The 23169-nt window shown below is 38.9% G+C and overlaps 1 pseudogene; it reads right to left on the bottom strand.

Moving 5' to 3' along the window:
* Positions 1-10325: 10325 nt before the first annotated feature.
* Positions 10326-12251, bottom strand: LOC149227617 (pentatricopeptide repeat-containing protein CRR2, chloroplastic pseudogene; annotated as a pseudogene).
* Between the last annotated feature and the right edge of the window lie 10918 nt (positions 12252-23169).

Genomic DNA, 23169 nt, shown 5'->3' on the forward strand with positions numbered 1-23169 from the left:
TTTGAGAGAAGCCTCGAGCAACAAAGCGAGCTTTGAACTTTTCTACACTTCCATCAACTCCATGCTTGATTTTGTAGAGCCACTTGGAGGTGACAATCGATTTGTCCTGGGGTTTAGGGACCACATCCCAGATATCATTCTTCATAATTGACTCTTATTCTTCATTCATAGCATCCTTCCATACTTGTTGCTTCACGGCTTCTTCGAATGATGAAGGCTCATTTTGAATGATAGTGCTCATAGCGGTCAAATTTCCTTGATACTTGTTCGAATTCTTACTTTCACGAAAAGTCCCCATTGGTGCAATGTGTCTCTTGGCATCTTCGAGAGTCTCCCTAAGCCATGAGGGTCTCCTTTTGGAGGAGGAGGATCAATAGGATTCATAGGTTCATCAACATCAGGCATTGTTTCGTCTTCTTTTGCACCCTAATTTTCGGTGTCAACGTCTTTGTCCTTCCTTAGGACAGGAAGGTTGTTGATCTTCCTGAGATCCATATCTTCGTCGAAGGTGACATCATAACTTATCTCAACTTCCTTTTGACCAGCGACATAAATTCTATATCCCTTAGAATTTTCACTATACCCCACAAAGATTCCTTTCTTCCCAGATGCACCCAATTTGCTCCTTTTCTCTTTCGACACATGAAAATATACGGGACTTCCAAAAATTCTAAAATGAGATACATCGAGTTTCTTACCAGTGAACATTTCTTCGGGAGTCTTGGAGTCCAATGCTTGATGAGGGCATCGGTTTTGAACATACACGGCAGTATTTGCAGCTTCAGCCAATAGGAACTTCGGAAGGCCTTGATCATGAAGCATGGCACGAACTGCTTCTACAATATAGCGATTCTTCCTTTAAGCCACACCATTCTGCTAAGGAGTGTATGGCATTGTAGTCTCCCTCTTAATGTCAGCTTCTCTGCAATAATCTTGGAATTCATTGGATTTGTTAGTCCTCAATATCTTGATTTTCTTCTCAGATTGGTTTTCGATCAAGGTTTTGAAGTGTCAAAACCAGGTGTACACTTCATCCTTCTTCTTCAAGAAGTAGATCTAGGTCTTGCGAGAATAATCATCCGTAAAGGTGAGATAATATAAGTATCCTCCCAAAGAGTTTAAGAGCATCATACCGATATGTCGGAGTGTATCAATTGCAATATATTTGTGGTCTTGATATTACTTGAGGGGAATGGTCCCCTTGTAAGTTTTCCTTCGGCACATCCTGGACATACACCTTCCTGCTCTACTTTGAACTTGGGCATACCTGTCACCATCTATCTCACATTGGGAAGGGCCTTATAATGAAGATGAGCAAACCTTCATGCTCTACTTTGAACTTGGACATACACCTTCATGCTCTACTTTGAACTTGGGCATACCTGTCACCATCTGTCTCACATTGGGAAGGGCCTTATAATGAAGATAAGCAAACCTTCAGTGCCATACTTCAGATTGTAGAGATGTGTTGCAAGATATGGCTCCCAATGCACTGCGTAAATCCCCTATACTTAAATTCAAAAAGAGTGAAGGGATCTCTACTTGAATGGTTCATGAGGCACAATACTTGCTAAGGTTTTGCAAATGGGGTAGCAAGCTAAGTGGGCTTGATTGTGGGGAAAAACTCCACAGTTAAGCGCGCTTGAGCCAGAGGAGATCTGGGATGGGTGACCTCCTGGGAAGTCCTAATTACCGAGTGCAAGCCCCAGAAGTGACGATTGATGCTATGTGATTTATTTCACCAGTTTCAATCCCACTTCTTCACCCCTGTGAGCATCACCCGATGCAATGAGTGCTAAGTGAACTATTCAAATCATGAGAAATTAGTCACTTACGACTACCTCTCATGGAAATGGTCATACGTGAATGACTTACTTAACGCAGTTGAAATATCTAATATAATGCACTGCATAAATCCCCTATACGTAAATTCAAAAAGAATGAAGGGATCTCTACTTGAATGGTTCATGAGGCACAATACTTGCTAAGGTTTTGCAAATGGGGTAACAAGCTAAGTGGGCTTGATTGTGGGGAAAAACTCTACAGTTAAGCGCGTTTGAGCCAGAGGAGATCTGGGATGGGTGACCTCCCGGGAAGTCCTGGTTACCGGGTGCAAGCCCCGGAAGTGATGATTGATGCTATGTGATTTATTTCACCAGTTTAAATCCCACTTCTTCACCCCTGTGAGCATCACCCGATGCAATGAGTGCTAAGTGAACTATTCAAATCATGAGAAATTAGTCACTTACGACTACCTCTCATGGAAATGGTCATACGTGAATGACTTACTTAACGCAGTTGAAATATCTAATATAATGCACTGCGTAAATCCCCTATACTTAAATTCAAAAAGAGTGAAGGGATCTCTACTTGAATGGTTCATGAGGCACAATACTTGCTAAGGTTTTGCAAATGGGGTAGCAAGCTAAGTGGGCTTGATTGCGGGGAAAAACTCCACAGTTAAGCGCGCTTGAGCCAGAGGAGATCTGGGATGGGTGACCTCCCGAGAAGTCCTGGTTACCGGGTGCAAGCCCCGGAAGTGATAATTGATGCTATGTGATTTATTTCACCAGTTTCAATCCCACTTCTTCACCCCTGTGAGCATCACCCGATGCAATGAGTGCTAAGTGAACTATTCAAATCATGAGAAATTAGTCACTTACGACTACCTCTCATGGAAATGGTCATACGTGAATGACTTACTTAGCGCAGTTGAAATATCTAATATAATGCACTGCGTAAATCCCCTATACTTAAATTCAAAAAGAGTGAAGGGATCTCTACTTAAATGGTTCATGAGGCACAATACTTGCTAAGGTTTTGCAAATGGGGTAACAAGCTAAGTGGGCTTGATTGTGGGGAAAAACTCTACAGTTAAGCGCGCTTGAGCCAGAGGAGATCTGGGATGGGTGACCTCCCGGGAAGTCCTGGTTACCGGGTGCAAGCCCCGGAAGTGATGATTGATGCTATGTGATTTATTTCACCAGTTTAAATCCCACTTCTTCACCCCTGTGAGCATCACCCGATGCAATGAGTGCTAAGTGAACTATTCAAATCATGAGAAATTAGTCACTTACGACTACCTCTCATGGAAATGGTCATACGTGAATGACTTACTTAACGCAGTTGAAATATCTAATATAATGCACTGCGTAAATCCCCTATACTTAAATTCAAAAAGAGTGAAGGGATCTCTACTTGAATGGCTCATGAGGCACAATACTTGCTAAGGTTTTGCAAATGGGGTAGCAAGCTAAGTGGGCTTGATTGTGGGGAAAAACTCCACAGTTAAGCGCGCTTGAGCCAGAGGTGATCTGGGATGGGTGACCTCCCGGGAAGTCCTGGTTACCGGGTGCAAGCCCCGGAAGTGATGATTGATGCTATGTGATTTATTTCACCAGTTTCAATCCCACTTCTTCACCCCTGTGAGCATCACCCGATGCAATGAGTGCTAAGTGAACTATTCAAATCATGAGAAATTAGTCACTTACGACTACCTCTCATGGAAATGGTCATACGTGAATGACTTACTTAACGCAGTTGAAATATCTAATATAATGCACTGCGTAAATCCCCTATACTTAAATTCAAAAAGAGTGAAGGGATCTCTACTTGAATGGTTCATGAGGCACAATACTTGCTAAGGTTTTGCAAATGGGGTAGCAAGCTAAGTGGGCTTGATTGTGGGGAAAAACTCCACAGTTAAGCGCGCTTGAGCCAGAGGAGATCTGGGATGGGTCACCTCCCGGGAAGTCCTGGTTACCGGGTGCAAGCCCCAGAAGTGATGATTGATGCTATGTGATTTATTTCACCAGTTTCAATCCCACTTCTTCACCCCTGTGAGCATTACCCGATGTAATGAGTGCTAAGTGAACTATTCAAATCATGAGAAATTAGTCACTTACGACTACCTCTCATGGAAATGGTCATACGTGAATGACTTACTTAACGCAGTTGAAATATCTAATATAATGCACTGCGTAAATCCCCTATACTTAAATTCAAAAAGAGTGAAGGGATCTCTACTTGAATGGTTCATGAGGCACAATACTTGCTAAGGTTTTGCAAATGGGGTAGCAAGCTAAGTGGGCTTGATTGTGGGGAAAAACTCCACAGTTAAGCACGCTTGAGCCAGAGGAGATCTAGGATGGGTGACCTCCCGGGAAGTCCTGGTTATCGGGTGCAAGCCCCGGAAGTGATGATTGATGCTATGTGATTTATTTCACCAGTTTCAATCCCACTTCTTCACCCCTGTGAGCATCACCCGATGCAATGAGTGCTAAGTGAACTATTCAAATCATGAGAAATTAGTCACTTACGACTACCTCTCATGGAAATGGGCATACGTGAATGACTTACTTAACCCGGTTGAAATATCTAATATAATGCATTGCGTAAATCCCCTATACTTAAATTCAAAAAGAGTGAAGGGATCTCTACTTGAATGGTTCATGAGGCACAATACTTGCTAAGGTTTTGCAAATGGGGTAGCAAGCTAAGTGGGCTTGATTGTGGGGAAAAACTCCACAGTTAAGCGCGCTTGAGCCAGAGGAGATCTGGGATGGGTGACCTCCCGGGAAGTCCTGGTTACCGGGTGTAAACCCCGGAAGTGATGATTGATGCTATGTGATTTATTTCACCAGTTTCAATCCCACTTCTTCACCCCTGTGAGCATCACCCGATGCAATGAGTGCTAAGTGAACTATTCAAATCATGAGAAATTAGTCACTTACGACTACCTCTCATGGAAATGGTCATACGTGAATGACTTACTTAACGCAGTTGAAATATCTAATATAATGCACTGCGTAAATCCCCTATACTTAAATTCAAAAAGAGTGAAGGGATCTCTACTTGAATGGTTCATGAGGCACAATACTTGCTAAGGTTTTGCAAATGGGGTAGCAAGCTAAGTGGGCTTGATTGTGGGGAAAAACTCCACAGTTAAGCGCGCTTGAGCCAGAGGAGATCTGGGATGGGTGACCTCCCGGGAAGTCCTGGTTACTGGGTGCAAGCCCCGGAAGTGATGATTGATGCTATGTGATTTATTTCACCAGTTTCAATCCCACTTCTTCACCCCTGTGAGCATCACCCGATGCAATGAGTGCTAAGTGAACTATTCAAATCATGAGAAATTAGTCACTTACGACTACCTCTCATGGAAATGGTCATACGTGAATGACTTACTTAACGCAATTGAAATATCTAATATAATGCACTGCGTAAATCCCCTATACTTGATACAAAGTATCAACCCTGGACCCAAGAGTAAAAACATCTTTAAAATTTATTTTCCAAACACATACCCTTCCATCGATGAATGCTACTTTGAATTCCTTATCCTCCATGGCTGAAATGGACACCAGGTTCTTCTTGAGATCAGGTAGATATAATACTCTTTGCAAATGACTAGTGTTACCTTGATTCAATTGAAGGGTAACATTCCCTACTCCCTTCACGAGATAGGTGGCATCATCTCCAAGTTTGTCTCCTTTTCTATCAAATTAGAGAGGGCTTCCTTGTATCCGGTGAAGTGCCTTGAGGCACCACTATCAATTAGCCAATTTCCTAAAGTGTCCGGAGGAGAGGCAATGGAGAGGGCCGATATAAGATGGTTCTCTTTTTGCTTATTGTTAACAACATTTGATTCTTCATACCTGGAGTTCCTTGATTTCTTGGAGGGTCGAACATTTCCTTGGTGTCTCACATTCCTTTTACCTTTTCCATTGGACCTGCCATTCCTTTGATCGTTGTTGTTGAAATTGCCCTTGGAATAATTATAATCATCATCATGCGATGTGTCCCTTCTATTTGGACACTCCCTTGCATAGTGGCCAAACTTATTGCAAACAAAGCATCTTCCCTTCCTTCCATTTTTGAATCTCGGTCTTCCTTGACTTTGCTTCTTTGAGCTTGCATTATTCTTCCTCTTGGCATGAGCGGAGAATGCAATGGGGTTCCTTTTATTAGAAGGCATTTCTTGCTCCACCATTCTTGTTTCTTCTTGAATGCATCTCGACATCAATTCTTCAAACCCTGGAATTTGATCATTGTTGAGTATAGTGGTTTTAAATACATATCACTTAGGTGGGAATCCTCCAAGGGTGGTGAGAGTAAGTTCCCTTACAGAAATGACTTCTCCAATTGAGAGTAGATCATTCTTGATCTCAGTAATCCTCAAGAAATAGGAGTGAATATCCTCGTCCTTGCTCTTCTTAATATCCTTCAACTTATTCTTGAGAAATAGAATTTGATTAGCATTACTAACTTTGAACATGTTGACCAACCTGTCGTAGATTTCCTTGGAGGTCTTCAATTCGGAGATGTAGACCACCAGATGCTTGTCAATGGAATCCTTGATAACTTTCTTTGCTTTGACTTCAACCCTATTGTACTTGGTCTTTGCAGCAGCCGGTGCATTTGAAGGAGGTTCAGGGATTTTACCCTACACATAGTCCATCACTTCTTTTTCTTCCAAGGTCAAATCAAGAGATATCTTCCATCCATGATAGTCAGATTTATAGTGGAGCTTGTCTTTAGCTAAGAAGTAGGATGAGGAACCCATTGAACCTTTTGTCCTTGTCCAACTGTCTTTGGTGATTTCTCTTTTACTCTTTCTTGGGCTTTGTCTTCACCTCAGCTCTGATACCATGTTAATTTTAGGCAACAATGATATGTTCTATGCTTTAGAGCAATTTTACTTCAATTTCTTTATTAGCCAAATATCAATATCCAGTTTAGCAATCACATAAACATGATAGTAAAATGCAGATAGAACATAAACATGAACAGTAGAAGACAAGCCAAGACACGAGGACACAAGACGTGGCACCAACGAGGGACAAACCCCAATGTGGGGAAACCCTTGATCAAATCTTCTTTCAGTCTTCAAAAGTTCAGCAGAGAGAGATAGTACAATTTGCAAATCTGATAATTTATAACAGCAACAAAAGAGCCCTAACCAAAAAAGTCAACGTTGGTCAATAGGGCAGATTTGACCCTCAACAAATCGATCAACTTCAACCTCGAGACAGCAAGATAAAACAACCCTCAAAACAGTCAAATTCAACCCAGTCAAAGTCTAGTCAAACAGCCCACCTGCGATTAGCCCTAGCTGCAGTCAACACTGGTCAACAATCAACGTTTAACCTCGAATTTTGTGCCCAAAAATGCGGCCTGCCCAAACAGAGATAGCCCTCACAAAAACGCAGTCAAAAGAGGTCAACACATGTTGGTCAACGCTTGGTCAAACTGTTTAGAAATTCGGTCTCCTGAAATTTCGGCCCCCTGAAATTTCGCTCTCTTAAAATTTCGAACGTATGGAGAGAGAGAGGCCCAGAAATCTATACCCAATGAGGAGAGAGAGAGATAGGTGTGAAGATGAGTGTGTCCAAATGAGGCTAAGTCACCTTCTATTTATATGCAATGTTGAGGATGAATAGACGTCACTGTTGGGCTTCTGAGCCTAAAGTTTGTTGGTCAACTTTGACAATTTGACCATAATTAAAATAAATTCATAACTTCATTTGTACATGTCAAAATCGGATGATCTTTAGATCAATCCTACACCTCTCGAAGAGAGGAATCCAAGAAAAATATCAATTGTCATAAATAAGATGACCCATGTGGAGTTTGGCCCTAGTTACCAATTTTAACACAGATCAAATCGACTACCTATCAAACATTGTTGCCCAAACCATTATGCTCATTATCATATGGTTGTAGAATCAAATAAGAAATCTGCTAACAAATTTTTGAGTGACTAAACTGGCATGCATGAGAGATCCACGGACCTTGGCACATGATCCATGATCTGTGTTTTAACGACAGCGACAACAATGCTTCCCAACACGCTGAAATCCATAGAAAATACCTTGCAACTTGCCAGGAGAAGATGTCTCCTTGCTTCCTATCTTGCTCAGTTCTTTGTAATGTCAAATCCACTGCTTTACTGTTGTCTTGAAACAACCAGGAAATGGCTTCAAATGTCCGTATCACATAACCTCACTATGTGCTTCATCTTTGCAGAGTCACAACCTCACAATTACCATTCCATTGAATCAAGATATTTTCAGTGTATCACTAAATGCACTTCTTGATCAAAGGATAATCAAGTGACAGAAAAATCTCATCTCATCCAGCATGCAACCATCATAGGCTACCATGATCATAATTCATAGGATTCCCGCATTCAATCGGACCAAGTTTTAATCCTACGCAACCCAGCTATTCAATGTTAGGGTTTTTATATTGCCCATGGTAACAAATGTAGGTGATGTTCAAAAACACCTTTAAACAATGAAGCACGACTTCTTATGAAGATTTTACAGATTACCTTTAGAAAATGAAGCACAACTGCTTAAGACCTCAAAGAACACAATCCATTGTATGTGCATTGTGCATACTATGAATGTTGTATCAGGCTATAGCTTCACCAACTAAGTCACCTGACACGGGGATTCAGGATTCGTAGGATTCGGGATTCGTGGTGTCGGATTCGGACACGTTGACCCCCTGGAACAGGACACGTAGGATTCGTTATATATTATTTTATATATATATATATATATTAAAAATTAGATATTTCTTACACAAATTTTAATTAATGATACAAATTTATTGATTTCAAACATAGATCTTCATCTATAGCTATTAGCATGCATAGTACATACAAAATTCAAATACATGTCAGTGGTACTGGTCACATAAATCATGATTCATAATTCATAACTGAAAGACAACTTACAACTACAAGATAGTAAGATAAACACACTGACAACTGTAGTTTTCTCATTAAGTCATCAAATCAAAATGTGTTACATAGGTAGCGCTAGTGCAATGTCAATGGCAAATAGAAATAGAAAATATAAAACAACTATAGGTATACAAGCTTCAAGGCATCAATCAACATCAAAATCAGCATCAATGTTCTCATCATCATGGTCCCCACTGCTCTCCTCTGCATCCTCCTCCTCCCCTGTATCCATAGTCGCTTTTGCATCTGCTGGTGTGGAGGATGACCCCTCTAAGTCATCAAATCTAACAGGCTTTAGCACTAGATAATTGAGATCCATGTTGGCCAATGCCAACTCAACACTGGTGTCCAGACCCATATCATCAAGAATAGTGTTACTTGAGAGCGGGAGCGAAAGCCGGGAGCGGGAGCGACATTTTTAGAAGCTCCTGGTTTGGTGCTCTTTAAATACGAGTTCCATACCCTAATACATGACAAAATTCAATGGAAACATTGCAATCCCCCAATCCTAAAATCCTGAAAAACTGATAAGTCTCCTGGATTTTGAATGAAATCTAAAATTCTACTTTCTCCATATGAAATCCAATGAGGTCGGAACCACTCTCAAACATCCTGAGTCATTTCATGGTAATGTTAAACATTTAAGTAAAAGTATGAAAATGAAGATCAAGGAGAATGTCACTTTTACTTTAAGAATTTAACATTACTACTAGGGCCTAGACTTGATCATTAAGCTGCCAAAATGCTTGCCAAATGAAAATATGTGTGGCTGTAATGACCAAATGCGGCCTTTTCATACCCACGCAGGTCACTTTTGCCACCTAACGAGTCATGGAAAACAGGACACGATTTCCAAAATCATGACACGCTGCCAAAATCGTGACACGCTAGGGGATTCGACGTGTCAAAATAGGACACGAATTTCGAGAGAATCGCGTCGGACACAACGGATTCCGATTCGTGGGCCCTATAGAACGAATCCGGTTACTTAGTTCACCAATAAATAGATTTGGAATTTATCAAGAACCCAATAGGTGGAACCACAAGAACTACTGAAGTCGTTAGCCACAAATAAAGGAGTCCTTAGTCATAAATCAAGGAGTGATAAAATAATCTCAATAATCCAACAAACCCCTTCAATTTGGATGTAATCTCAGTGATCTAACAAACCCATCAATTTGGATTTACATCCAATATTATCCCCAACACCAGTCTGCAAGTATCATCAAAAATTTTGGTCTTATTCTTATGCCCTTTGCAAGCTCTTGTGTGCCTAATTTACCTTGATTACTGAGACTCAGATTAATTTGTTTTGAGTTAAGCAGAGCCTTGACATTCGTAAGCTTATGCTTCTTGCTTCTTACGAAGGTTACTTCTTGTATTCATCGTACTTAATATTACCAATAACCCTCCTAATAACGTGGTCCATCATTTCATATTGTGAAACAATTGCGCCTCGATGAAAATAGCAACTTTGATCATCAACTTGATGGCACCATAACAAACCTGTTGAGAGGGGTGTACACTTCTTGTCCTCAAGATTTATTCTTCATGGCTCCTGTACTTATCATTACCAATAATTCCGACAAGAACATAGTCCATCTCTGAAATGATGAAAACGGTTTCGATCTCTTACAATAATTTCTCGCCCAGCAACTTTGGAGATCAGCTTGATGGTATTGTGACAGTCACCACATACACGAAGGTTCTTGGTAATTCGGATAGGAATCCCAAGGCATGTTTTGATAAGCCCAAAAGCAATTGCCAGCTTCTCGCTATGACCACAGAGAATGTACTCCTTCTCCTCGTCCTCCACATCATGCAAGACAAACTGAGTTTCAGGGATATAACCTGCCTCTTTCAGTTGCAGAGCCAAGCTATCCAAGATTGCGAAGATTTCCACTGATTGTGGGTGCGCTGTGTCTCCTACGAGAAATGCATGAACTGTGTTATTGACCTCAATCCAGCTGCATCCTGGTCTCTTTTTGAATCCCTTGTGTTTCATCATCATTCTCACCTTTTTCACATCATCCCATCTACCGGCATTAGCATATATGTTTGACATTATCACATAATTTCCACAGTTGTCAGGCTCTAGCACAAAAAGGCGCTCAGCAACTGATTCTCCGATCTCTACATTATGATGAATTCTACAGGCAGTAAGCAAGGCAGCCCACACAACACCATCCGGCTGCAAAGGCATCTTCATAATGAATTCATATGACTCAACCAAGCATCCTTTTCGACCTAGAAGGTCAACCACACATGCATAGTGGTGCACCTTTGGAGCAATGTTATAATCCCTACGCATGCAATCAAAGCATTGCAACCCTTCATCTAACAGGCCAGAATGGCTGCAGGCAGACAGAAGATGAATGAAAGTGACATGGTCAGGCTTCACACCTTCAAGTTGCATTCTTTCAAAAAGTCCCAATGCTTCTTTCCCATAGCCGTGCATCCCATACCCCATAATCATGGAATTCCATAACGCAACATCTCTCTTGGAAATTGTGTCAAACACTTGCCACGCATCCTCCACACTCCCGCATTTCGTATACATATCTGTAAGAGCACTGGCCACAAATGCATCCGACTGAAATTCATTCTTGATTATGTGATTATGAAACTGCCCACCCAATCGCAGAGCTGCTAGCTGATTACAAACTGGGAGAACGCTCGTTAGGGTAACCAAGTTGGGCTTCACTCCTGCAACCTGCATTTGGCGAAAGGCTTCCAATGCCTCAATTGCATATCCATTCTGAACATAACCAGCAATCATCGCAGTCCATGATACCACATTCTGTTCAGACATTTTGTTGAACACTCGGCGTGCATTGTCTACACTTCTGCTTTTGCAATACATATCCATGAGAGCACAATCCACATAAACGTTTGTCTCCACTCCTCTTCTAATTATATCATGGTGGATGCCCTTGCCCTGCTGGAGATCTGCTAAACCAGCACATGCTTTAAGAGCAAAGGGAAAAGTAAATTTATCTGGCAGTACCCCTTCCCTCTGCATTTGGTAATATAGTGAAAGGGAATCCTCATACAATCCATGCATCACATAACCTCTGATGATCCCATTCCAAGCAAAAATATTTGGTGTTGGCATTCTGTCAAACAATTGATGTGCATCCACAAGGCCGCCACAATTGGCATACATGATTATGATTTTAGTTCCTAAGAAAACATCATACTCAAGTCCATTTAAGAGAACATGTGTATGGAGTTGCTTACCCGCTCGCAGCAACTTCCCATCTGCGCACGCCTGCAAGAGACGAGCATATGCATCTTCATTAACTGAGACAGCTCCATCTTTTATAACTTGCAAGAGGCTCATGGCCTGCTTCAATTCCAAATCCGCGTCCATCGAACCACTGATATTTGCCTTCAGTATTTTAAGAGTAGCAGTGAAGGCGTTGGGACAAATTTTTGTAACAGTGCAATCAAAAAGTTCACTAACAAAACCCTTCAATCTTATAAAGGCCTTCATTTACATTAAGAACTTGTAAACTGCCATGCTGTCAAATTGTAACGCAGGAATTTTTTCCATTACAGTTGCGGCCAATTCTTAAGATACCATCACGAAAGGACTTCTTTACCCTCTCCTAATATAAGCTTTATGAATAAGAACAATATGCCCAGGGGTTTTAGGCAATGGGGACAGGTATATGGATTCTCTTAATAAATTTTATTTTTCCTTAGGAGGTTAGGTTATAGATTTAAAATGGAGGGATAGAGTATGTATGTTTTAGGAGATTTAGTAGTTAAATGCTGTATAGTGGGTTTTTTGTTCTACAAACAAGGAGGTCTCATAACTAGAGGGATAAATATGTATTTTTTAGTAGATTTAGTAGTCAAATCGTTGTATGGTGGATTCCTTGTCCCACAAACAAGGGGTCTTACACACCAATTTAGTGTCTAACTTGGCTGTCACCTTAAATTAGATAATAATAATAAGAAAATAAATATTTTTCATATTTTTCTCCTTATAATAAATAAATAAATATATCTCAAATGGGTTAAAAAGCGCCTATTTCCATTTTCATCTTCTCCATTATATTCTAAAATCTCAACAACATTTAGTGTATATAACATTATGCATAACAAGTTTTAAATCTCAACCACATTTAGTGCATAGAACATTACGCATACTAATTTTCAAAACATGTGTATACACATATTTACATCTACATATATATTTAGTGCATAGAACATTAAGCATACTAATTTTCAAAACATGTGTATACACATATTTACCTCTACATATATATTTCAATATTTATTGACACATTTTAATTATTTGTACACATATTCTAGTTTTGCACATGTAATCTAATGTTACACATGTACTAAGTTGTAGATAATGGTCTACATGCATATCAACAACAATACAATACAAGATGCAACAAAATGTATAATTGAATCACCTTTAATCATTTGAACACACATTTTTGTAACTTAAATGTAAATCAATAAATGATATGAAGCATAGATCATAAGATAGTCGTCATTTTTTCTTTCTTTGCATTTTATATTATAAAATATTGTACAAAGGTATTTAACACATTAATACAAAAATTATGAAAATGTCTTATTCATTTTTTGTTTCATTTCTATTATGTTTCCACACCCATAATTTCATCATTTTAATCTATTTAAGTTCTAATTTGTATCTTAGATTACATCCATGAGCTTTGAGCATAATTCATTCTTTGCTCCATTTATGTTATGCTTCTGCACCCATAACTTCATCACTCTAGTATGTTATGTTGTTCTATGATTTACATCCTAGATTCAAATCTATAATTGATTTGCATAGTTAATGATGTAACTCAACCCATCTACATTGATGATTTTCTATCCTGATAGTGATATACATATCCCATTGAGTGATAGGAGGGCATTGAAGGTTTAAGTTATCCTCGAGAAGCTTATGTTTAAAGGCAACATCAACATAAAAGCCTTTGATGATTGGCCTCAACAACTTGAGGCATGTTTTTAAAATGAACCAAATTTAAAATGAAGACAAAAATGTCCACCGCCACTTTTAAAATAACACCAAAAGCTCTCCATTGGTGGAAATCTTATGCACAAGAACATCATGAAGTGTGCTTCAACACCTATCCAAGGTAGCATCATGAAGTGCACCTCAACATTGTATTACAATGAAAGATTTTATAGAAATTCTTGGACACAATTTCTATCATATCAATGACATTAACACTTTGTGCCTTACTATGACTCTTGTTTTGTGATATTGCCTTCTCAAAATTTAGTGTATTTGGGAGACTATTAGCAACAAGGTTTGTTATAACTACCTTTACAATAAAAGCTTGTCCTTCATTACATTTAGTGTAACCACAACCCATGCTTTATCATTTTGGTGTGCCATTAAATCTTCCTTGACATGTCTTCCTTGTGGCATCTTTGCTTCAACAACGAAGAGAAATTCAGGTTCCCAATCATGCAAATGTCACCCATTTCCAAATCTTGGTGGGAAGCTCACAACTAATAGTGTGAGGAGCATGGTGAACCCATCACTACATGGTGAATTCATGAAGGTGATGCATGCCAAGTATTTTTTGTTGACACTAAGAAAAATAAATGAAGTGGTAACAACTATGGCAACATCACAACAAAGTCTTATTACACATGATTTCAATGTCTCATGGCTCATATTTTCATCAAAGAAGAGGATTCAATATAGCAATTGTAACAAACAGCATCAATGCATCAAATGGGGTCTAGAATTGTTGACAATTTAGAAACATGTATATGCACATAGATTTTGTGCAAAGGATTCATAGAAGCATAATTCTAAGTGATGCACCAACCTTTATGGTGATAAGCATGACTTGTAGTGCAATGCCACTAAGCATGACAATCAATCCAAGGGAAAGTAGGCTTGTTGCAATTTAGACAAGATTGCAGAACCTAACAATTCCTCCATGCAAACAAAATAAAGCTACATAAGGAAGTGCCAATAAAAGAGGAAGATATAGGCATGTGTTAGAACACTCAAGTCATTTAGTCATGGTAATAATAAATATCATCCACACAAAGATCTTTTGGCACAAGTCACATATTATCCTTCAAAAAATTGTGACAAGGCTAAGGATATTACCTCTTCTACACCCAAGTCCTCCAATGTTGTTGTCCTAATGATGGACATAGATTCATCACCTACATCAACAACAACTAAGTTGGAAGAAGAACATGAGTGCATCAACAATTTCTCCATTTTCTTAATGAGAACAATAATAAGAATATTTTGATTTCCATGGCCATTACTCAATCACTCAACCTAGAAACATAATCCCACCTATAACATTACAACATCATATGTTCCCAATCTTAGTAGGAGAGTTGTGTTAAGAGCTAACAAACTTTTCAATACACTTTTTATCCTAACAATATGAGTTAATGTGTGATGTCATGCCCTTGGATATATGTGACATATTGTTGGGTTAACATTACATGTGGAAGCAACATGAAGTGTATGATTCACAACCTTAGAGAATCATTGATCTATAAACTACCATGGATATTCCACTAGACAGTTTGTCACAATACACTTGATAAGATAATGAAATATTTATCGTGAAGGTTAATTTCCTTAGATATCATATTTTTTATTTCCTCATGTTTGGATTAAATGTATGAAATAATTAAAATGAAAAAAAAAGAACATAAAAATATTGAATTTAGGCTTCTATGATCCATATCTTGATTACTAAGAAATTTTTCGGTGATGATCACATCAAGATTAATTTGTCGATGTGTTTTGAACCATCTAGTGTGGTTCATCGTCACAACAAGATGGAGAATCAGATCTTGACATCAGATTAAATAGAGAGTGTGATGTAGAGACAACAACATTTTTATTTATTTATTATTAATGTATATTTTTTGTTTCATTTTTAATTTTATTTCATTGATTTAGCCTCTTCCCTAGTTATTAATCTTCACTTTCTCTTTTGATATTTATAGTATTCCTTCATTTTAACGGGAATTAGGGTTGACCTTGATTTCTCCCCTTTGATTGGTTGTTAATTCTCACCTTCATTTATTCCATTGATTCTTTGTTATTTAATTTTGATCGTCTTTTGTTTGACCTACAATAGGTTGGTCCCCTTTTCATTTTATTTTATTTTTATTTTCATTTTATTTATTATTATTGTTATTTTTAATTTAATTTTATGACTTAATTTATGAAAATATCCCTTATTAATAAATAATTTCTCTTCATTCAAAATTAACCGTTACATTCTAGTTGTCAAAATTAATTGTCTCTACATCACACTCTCTTTATTTAATCTGATGCCAAGATCTGATTCTACATCATTAACCACACTGGATGGTTCGAAATGTGTCGACAAATTAACTCTGATGTGATCATCACCAAAAAAATTCTTAGTAATCAACATAAAAATAGTCACACACCATCCAAAAATAAACACAAGATTTACCCTAAGAAACTCATATGGGAGAAAATCTAGCTAGAAGGTGAGGTCACTCTACTCTCTTTTCTCTAATATGGAATGATGCAAATATAAAGAAAGAGATATTCTCTATGGAGTTACCTAATACATGTGGCCTATAAGGTTGTTATTGGTGATTTCATCATTGATGTCAAAAACATTTTCATTAGAGAAATTTTATCTACAATATATCAGGTTGTCAATATCCATCACCTATTTAAGGATATAAATGTTCCTATTTCAATTGAAGGTTTACTGCTCACATGGATTGTGTGACCTTAGCATTTAAAAATGATAAAAAGGGCTTCTACTTTCTCATATTTTTCCAGTGGAGTTGGTGGATGATGAGAATGAGAATGTTGCAGAATTAGCTAGAGAAAGAAGAGATGAATGCCAATATGATATTGAAGAGCACGGAAGTGAGGGAGGTTATTCAAAACAAGCACAATATGGCAGAGGTGCCATACACGATGAGTATAACCAACACTTTCAATGCACTGCTTGTAAACAACATATTGAAAGTGCCAGTGGAAATCTCGCTCGGGAAATGGATGGAGCAGGTGGTTCCATGATATTGGAGTCTAACAAACTTACTGGTTCTATAAGGAAATAATATATAGGCATGGTCAGTATGTTGGATATTATTCTCCATGTTGTTGAATGTGGCACTGGGACTGATATAGAGGCCAATTTCATGTATTGTCATGTTTCTACTATCATTGGGTGCTCTTTGGAGGGACTCAATCTATGGAGCATCAATCCTGATACCATTACTAAGGAAATGAATTGGATTGTTGGGAAATCTCTCACTGCTCTCATATTTTACAAAGAACAAGGATTTTGGAGGTGTGGTTGTACAAACAGTGCGATTAATATCAATTTATTGTGTTCGTTTCCAAATTGTTGTGGTTGGGTCCGTGCTTTCTACCCCTTTCATTACCACTTCTGTCACTATAGGTTTAGGCCTGATTTTGATTTTTCTCAAATATTACAATTTGCTTAATGCGAGAATATGGAGACATACTTTTAATAGGACTGTTGATAGCCTTTACTTTAATATATGATTGGGTAGCTAAGAAGACTTTGCAAGGATGCTATTTTCTGTGGTCCTGTTGTGGCCAGCAACAACCCCCCTTGTTCATTTAAGTGTTGTCCAAAATACTGAATGAATGGGGACCCTTAGTTAAATTTTAAAGAAAAAAAGCAAGAGTTTCCTTTCTTCAAAATAAGGTTACCATCGTAACCTTAGAAAGGTTTTTTGAATATTATTAACCTAAGTCTACGATAAGGGAAATATCTTTAAAGCCGCGTTGCAAAAAAGATAGGAAATGCCTCCATTTCTCTATAATATCGGTATGCGCAAGACTCTCGTGTTAAGCATAATATCGCATCGCAATAAAGTAATTCTCATAAAGAAAAACTTCAAGATTTACCGATCTGCGATAACGCCGATCGCAAGATCGCATATCGTAGAAATGAGCTGACAAGATTCAACCAACATTAAACTTTTGCGACCTGGGATGTTGCGATCGCTGCGATATTATATTCACGTGATCTGCGATGGTGCGATTTGCGATGGCGCGATCTGCGATGTTACGTAAGAAAATCATAAATCACTTCATCACGAATCCTTCGGGCACGCCATTCAAAGAAAAGCCACTTACCGTAATCTGACTCAAGATCATGCGCTTTTAATGATAGTAAATGAATTAGTTGTCAGCTATTAAATGAAATGAAGACGCGTGCTTTTGTAAAGAATTACTTCACGTAAGGTGGCATATTTGATATATTTGTTTCATTTAAAACTCTCCCATCACCTTTCTTGATCAGTCATTTCCATTTCACTCGTAATCTGCAGGAACGAAGAACTAAAGACGATTCAAAGCCAGATGAAGGAAGAAATGGGAAAGAAAAATAAAGCTCAAGGCTCTGAGGCGAAGGAAAAGACAAAGGAGATGGCGCCTTTGTATACAGACACAGCCTGTAACAGAGACGCAGGTATATCGACATGGGAAAGCATGTACAGGCTGCTTGAAGAAGAGAATCCCAGAATAATGAAGGTTGCTGCTGTCGTGGGCTCACAATGCTCTTCCGAGGCATCCTTAGAGGAGCTAGCATGTTCATTTCTTCACCGGATAGCAGCAAGGCCCAAAATTCTACCATATACGGATATGATCAAGTGGATACTTGACAATGCAGAGATGAACAACAGACAATTCACGGTTCAAGGACATGGGCTCATCGGATCATTCGCTGCGCAAGATTTAAAGCTTATGTATCATCTTCCTGAACCACAGGCGACTTACAATGCATAATTCGTTAAGAAATTTGCGGCAGAAAACCCAAACCTAGCAGAGACCACCAAAGATTGGTCCAGAAAAGAGGAGCCGCTCAAAAAGGACAAAAACGGTATGTACAGCACTGGTTCCCTCACCTCTCTGTATTGTTTTGCTGCGGCCATGCTTTGTAGATTATTTGGGATGTCGGATATCAATAAGTTTTCGTCTGAATGGTTACCATTAATAGATGCTGCCACAAATGCCGATATTATGGATTGGGCCAAGATCTTTTCTGATAATCTATACATGGCTATTATCAATTACCAGTCTAAAAGATCCTTGTCTCAAAGGATCTATCCTCCTTTTTATCTGTCTGCATATGTTATGGATTCTATTTGTTATGTGTCTAAATTTCCCACTATGGGTTGGAAATGGACTACCCAGGACCCATTACCTATCCATGTTTATCATAAGGTGTTATGGGATTCTCAGTTCGTCCCACACTTCTACCAGATTTGTCACGGGCTTATCTTACCCTTGTATAGAATGATGTATGTTGAAGACCCCCGAGGTGCTCACCCGAGGCACAGATAGACATCATCCCCATCACAAGATGGTCCGGGGAAGAATGGTTCACCTATATTAGAGTGTTTGGAAGCATTGTACCTCCTCATGTCCTGCCTCTGTATATCCCTGATAAAATTTTGGCTCAGGAAATTGCTTATCAAACCTGTTCAGAAGGCGGCCTGACCAAAGACCTAAAAGACAAAAAGAAGGCCATATGGCCTCAGTTTCCTGTAGTTTGTGGGGCCTTTTCATTGTTCGATGTAGGACACGCTTTCACCGAAGTGGAGAATGTGACGTGTCTACAATTATTTAAATTCCCAGCAAGGCCATTTGACCCAAATGATGTTGCCCAAGATTTCACTACGAACGTCAAAATAAAAGTATTCGTTGGAAAGAAAGATTTGTTTGATGATTTGTTTCAGAGTAGAAGCTCACTCCAGGAAATTTTGCGGGAAGCTCGGTCGAAGTTGTCTCCAGATGACCTCCAAAGATTCATGTTATACAGAGAAAGAAGGCTGGCCAGTGTTCCTCTAGAGAAGCTGCGACTGCCTGCCAGAGAACCAACTCCAAGCATTAGCCTCAGTGGAAACTCTAGCACTTCCAGATCTAAATCTAACACTGCACAAGGAGTGCCTGAACATTCTAAAGGGTCTGGAAGCGACCAAGGAAAAAACGAAGAAACAGCTAAAGATACAGCTCAGTCAAGTGCAATGTCGCAACAGCAGGTTATCGCCTCCCCGCCAAGAGATGTCCCCCCTCCTGTCATTGAAGCGCCACTCGTCACAACAGAACTGGACAAAGAATGGGAAACCTTCAATGAGCTGATCAATCTTGAAGGGCAAGCCCCAAGAACACCTGTGAACAATACACAGGTAGCGCAAGAAGTGGTTTCGACCATAGTCAGCAGTGTCACAGAAACGGAGCACATTCCTATCGCTCCACCTTCTGAGCTTCTACTTAATGTAGAAGAAATTCCCCCACTGGATGTATTCTATAGTCCCCAACATAAAGCAGTTGTAAGGAGACAGAGGAAGAAAAGAAAACTAGAAAATACACTGTCACAAGAAGTTGAACATTTGGACGTCTTATGGAAAGACCCCAACAATAACCCAACTGAAAATCTCACCAAGTTGTCTCAGATTGCAGGAGCATATGCTTCTGCAACTATTGACAAGGCATCGGAAGTTCAGAAACTGTTGAAAGAACAAGAAGATCAAATACAACTACTACAACAACAATTGCGACAAGCCAATGCTAATATTGAAGCTTCCAAACAGCTCGAGAAGTTGCAGGAAGACTTTCAACAGATGCAGATAGGCTATCAAAGAAGTCTAGACGAGAAAGGAAAACAATTGCAAATTTTACAAGAAATGCATAAAGATGAGCCTAAGCTGGCAGAATTTATTTCAGAATCTATTGGCTTAAATGAGCAACTACTGCAGCAACAGGAGGAGTTGGGACGTAAAATATCACAGTGGAGTCACTATTGTGAGCTGAGCGATAAAATCACCAATCAAGTGGTAGACTTGCGGAGTGACTATGATCAGAGTGACAGACGAGTGACGGAATACTTAGCTTGGCAGGATGAAGATGAAGGGAAAAGAGCAAGTGCACCCAGAACAAACGAGAACCATAAAGAATTGCTCTTTAATAAATGGGACGATCAAATCAGGCAGGCGGAACAAGCAGCGGAGACAGCGGCCACGCAAGCAAACATTCTTATCGACTGTGTAAATGAGAATTTACACAGGGCCAATTTAATCGAAGAGGCCACCCCGGGGTACCTACCAAATAAACTACGACTGGAAGCAGAATGGAAGCAGAAGGCGCAGGAAAAGGGAAAAGCGATCCAAGCATTAAACAAGTTAAATTGGGAGTGTTATTGGGCATACTTGGTCAAGCCGCATATTCAATGGATGACTGTGAAATGCATCATAAACGCGGCCGAAAAAGTAGTGCCAGCTCTCATAGATTCTGTTTTCGCAACCCAGCTCAGTGCAGAAGTCAGCCAGCCAACTCTCCTCAAGCCCATGATGAACACTTGCAGCTTTAAAGACCAAGTTCAGAAGTAGCCTTATTTTAGAATGTTGTTTTTATTTTAAATTAGATTAGAAAAAGGACGGTCATTTGAAAACCGCATCCTAAATTTTGTAAAACACTATTATTAGAATTAGGAAGTAGTATTTTAACCCTTCTCATGCATTTAGAGAAGGGTCCAGAAATTTGTCAAAAACTTGTCCTCGGAACATGCACTTTTGCACCCTCAGAGGAGGTTTTGATGAATGGATGGATCGAGATTTATTAATGTTTGCATTTGATGTCTGCTACTGATGTTGCACTTTTGTACTCTTAGCAGATGTTAGAACAAGTAGAGATAAATCGTTTTTGCTTGAAGCTTATGGGTAGGATTAGTCATAAATGGTACTTTTATCTCTTGGCCATTTCTGCTTATATTCTTAAAGTGATATACAGTTTTTAGTTGCTTATATGTTATTGCATGAATGTGTGAGTTACCATTTGGCACTTTTGTACGGTGGAGTCATTTATTTATGTTTGATATATGAATAACTTATTATGTGATATGCTATTCACAACTGTTTTGCCTAACTTTTTATGCAAAGTGTTTATCTTAATTGATTTCTATTCTTATGATAGCTGAATGATCTTTATTACCAGTTATTGTTTGAAATATCTTTAGATCACATAATAGAAGAGATACACCCGGGTTAGCATAGATTAGATGTGTTGTTTCTCATTAGATTACAATAGCATAGAGTTAGTTTAGAAGTTTGAATTAAATTAGCTTTAAGTACTCTTAGATCAGCATCATCCAACTCTACACACACACACACCCTTAAATTGGGAAACTGGTCCCATTATCCCCAGTCGGACCCGCTATACCAAACGGATAAGGAGCTGCCAACCAAGGTCCGGACCGGGTGGGTATCCCCCTTGTTGTCGACCCGATTTTCGGGGCTTCAACATATTTGGCGCTAGGTTGGAGGACTTGAACATAGTGTCTGTTGGAATGATTTTCAATTGTAACATCTGAATCAGGATGGCTGCTCACAAACTTCCCATTTGGAGTTGCATCCATGTTCCTACCTCTTCCAACACTCCACCTGAAGTGGTAAGACTCTTGTCTCAGGTAAAATTCAATGGTAAGAATAATTCTTCTGCTTTTAATCATGCTCTTCAATTTATTCAAAGAGTTTCAAGTTCGGATATTCAAAGAATTGATGAAGGCATTTTATGCAGAATTTTTACTCTTACATTCACGGCGGAAGCTAGAAAATGGTGCAGAACCCTCCCAGTTGCATCAATTCACAGCTGGGACCAATTCGTCAAGATTTTCATTTTTGAATTTGATTGTTATGACTATGACCAGGTATATGATGAAATTGATTATCTACGGAAACAAGATGAATCTGTTAGGGATTTTAATATGCGATTTCATCTTAATTGTCTAAAGTATGATCTTGAAAGTGAACTCATGGATGAAGAATCTTCGGATTATGCTGAGTATTCCCTGCCTCCTATGTCTGATCAAGTAGAAATTAGTTCAAGCTTTGTCTCATTTTCTTCTAATGTGAATGAAGATTCCAATTTGAATATACAAATCACCCATGATGAAGAAAGTTCCCAAAGCCTAGGAGACATGCATGCTCTAATGCAAGAAGACAAAAGTGAGAATGCTGGAGGAAAGCCTGCCTTGGAACCAGGAGATGACTTCGATACAAGGTCAGATAATATCGTTGCAAATCAACAAATGCAGATGCCAAGGTTAGAACAAACTATTTCTCTTTCAAAAAGTATTAGTACACAAAGGTATGATCTAAAGCCCGATGTCTATGATGAGTCTGATGAACAAAGATTTTTCCATGATGATATTTTCAAATGCATTCTTCCAGAATCGCATTTTTCTCTTTATCTTGATGCTTTTAGTGATGATAATTTTTCCCCTCTCAATATTAAATATATCTCAAAAAGTACAGATGATTATTCAAATGAGTCATCATTAGGTTTTCAAGATAAAAAGACAGCTATAGAACATCCTTTGATCATTTTCAAACAAGAACCA

Source organism: Pinus tabuliformis, chromosome J, assembly GCF_031772625.1.
Source record: "Pinus tabuliformis cultivar Carrire ecotype Pingquan chromosome J, CPIR1, whole genome shotgun sequence".
Classification (NCBI taxonomy): domain Eukaryota; kingdom Viridiplantae; phylum Streptophyta; class Pinopsida; order Pinales; family Pinaceae; genus Pinus; species Pinus tabuliformis.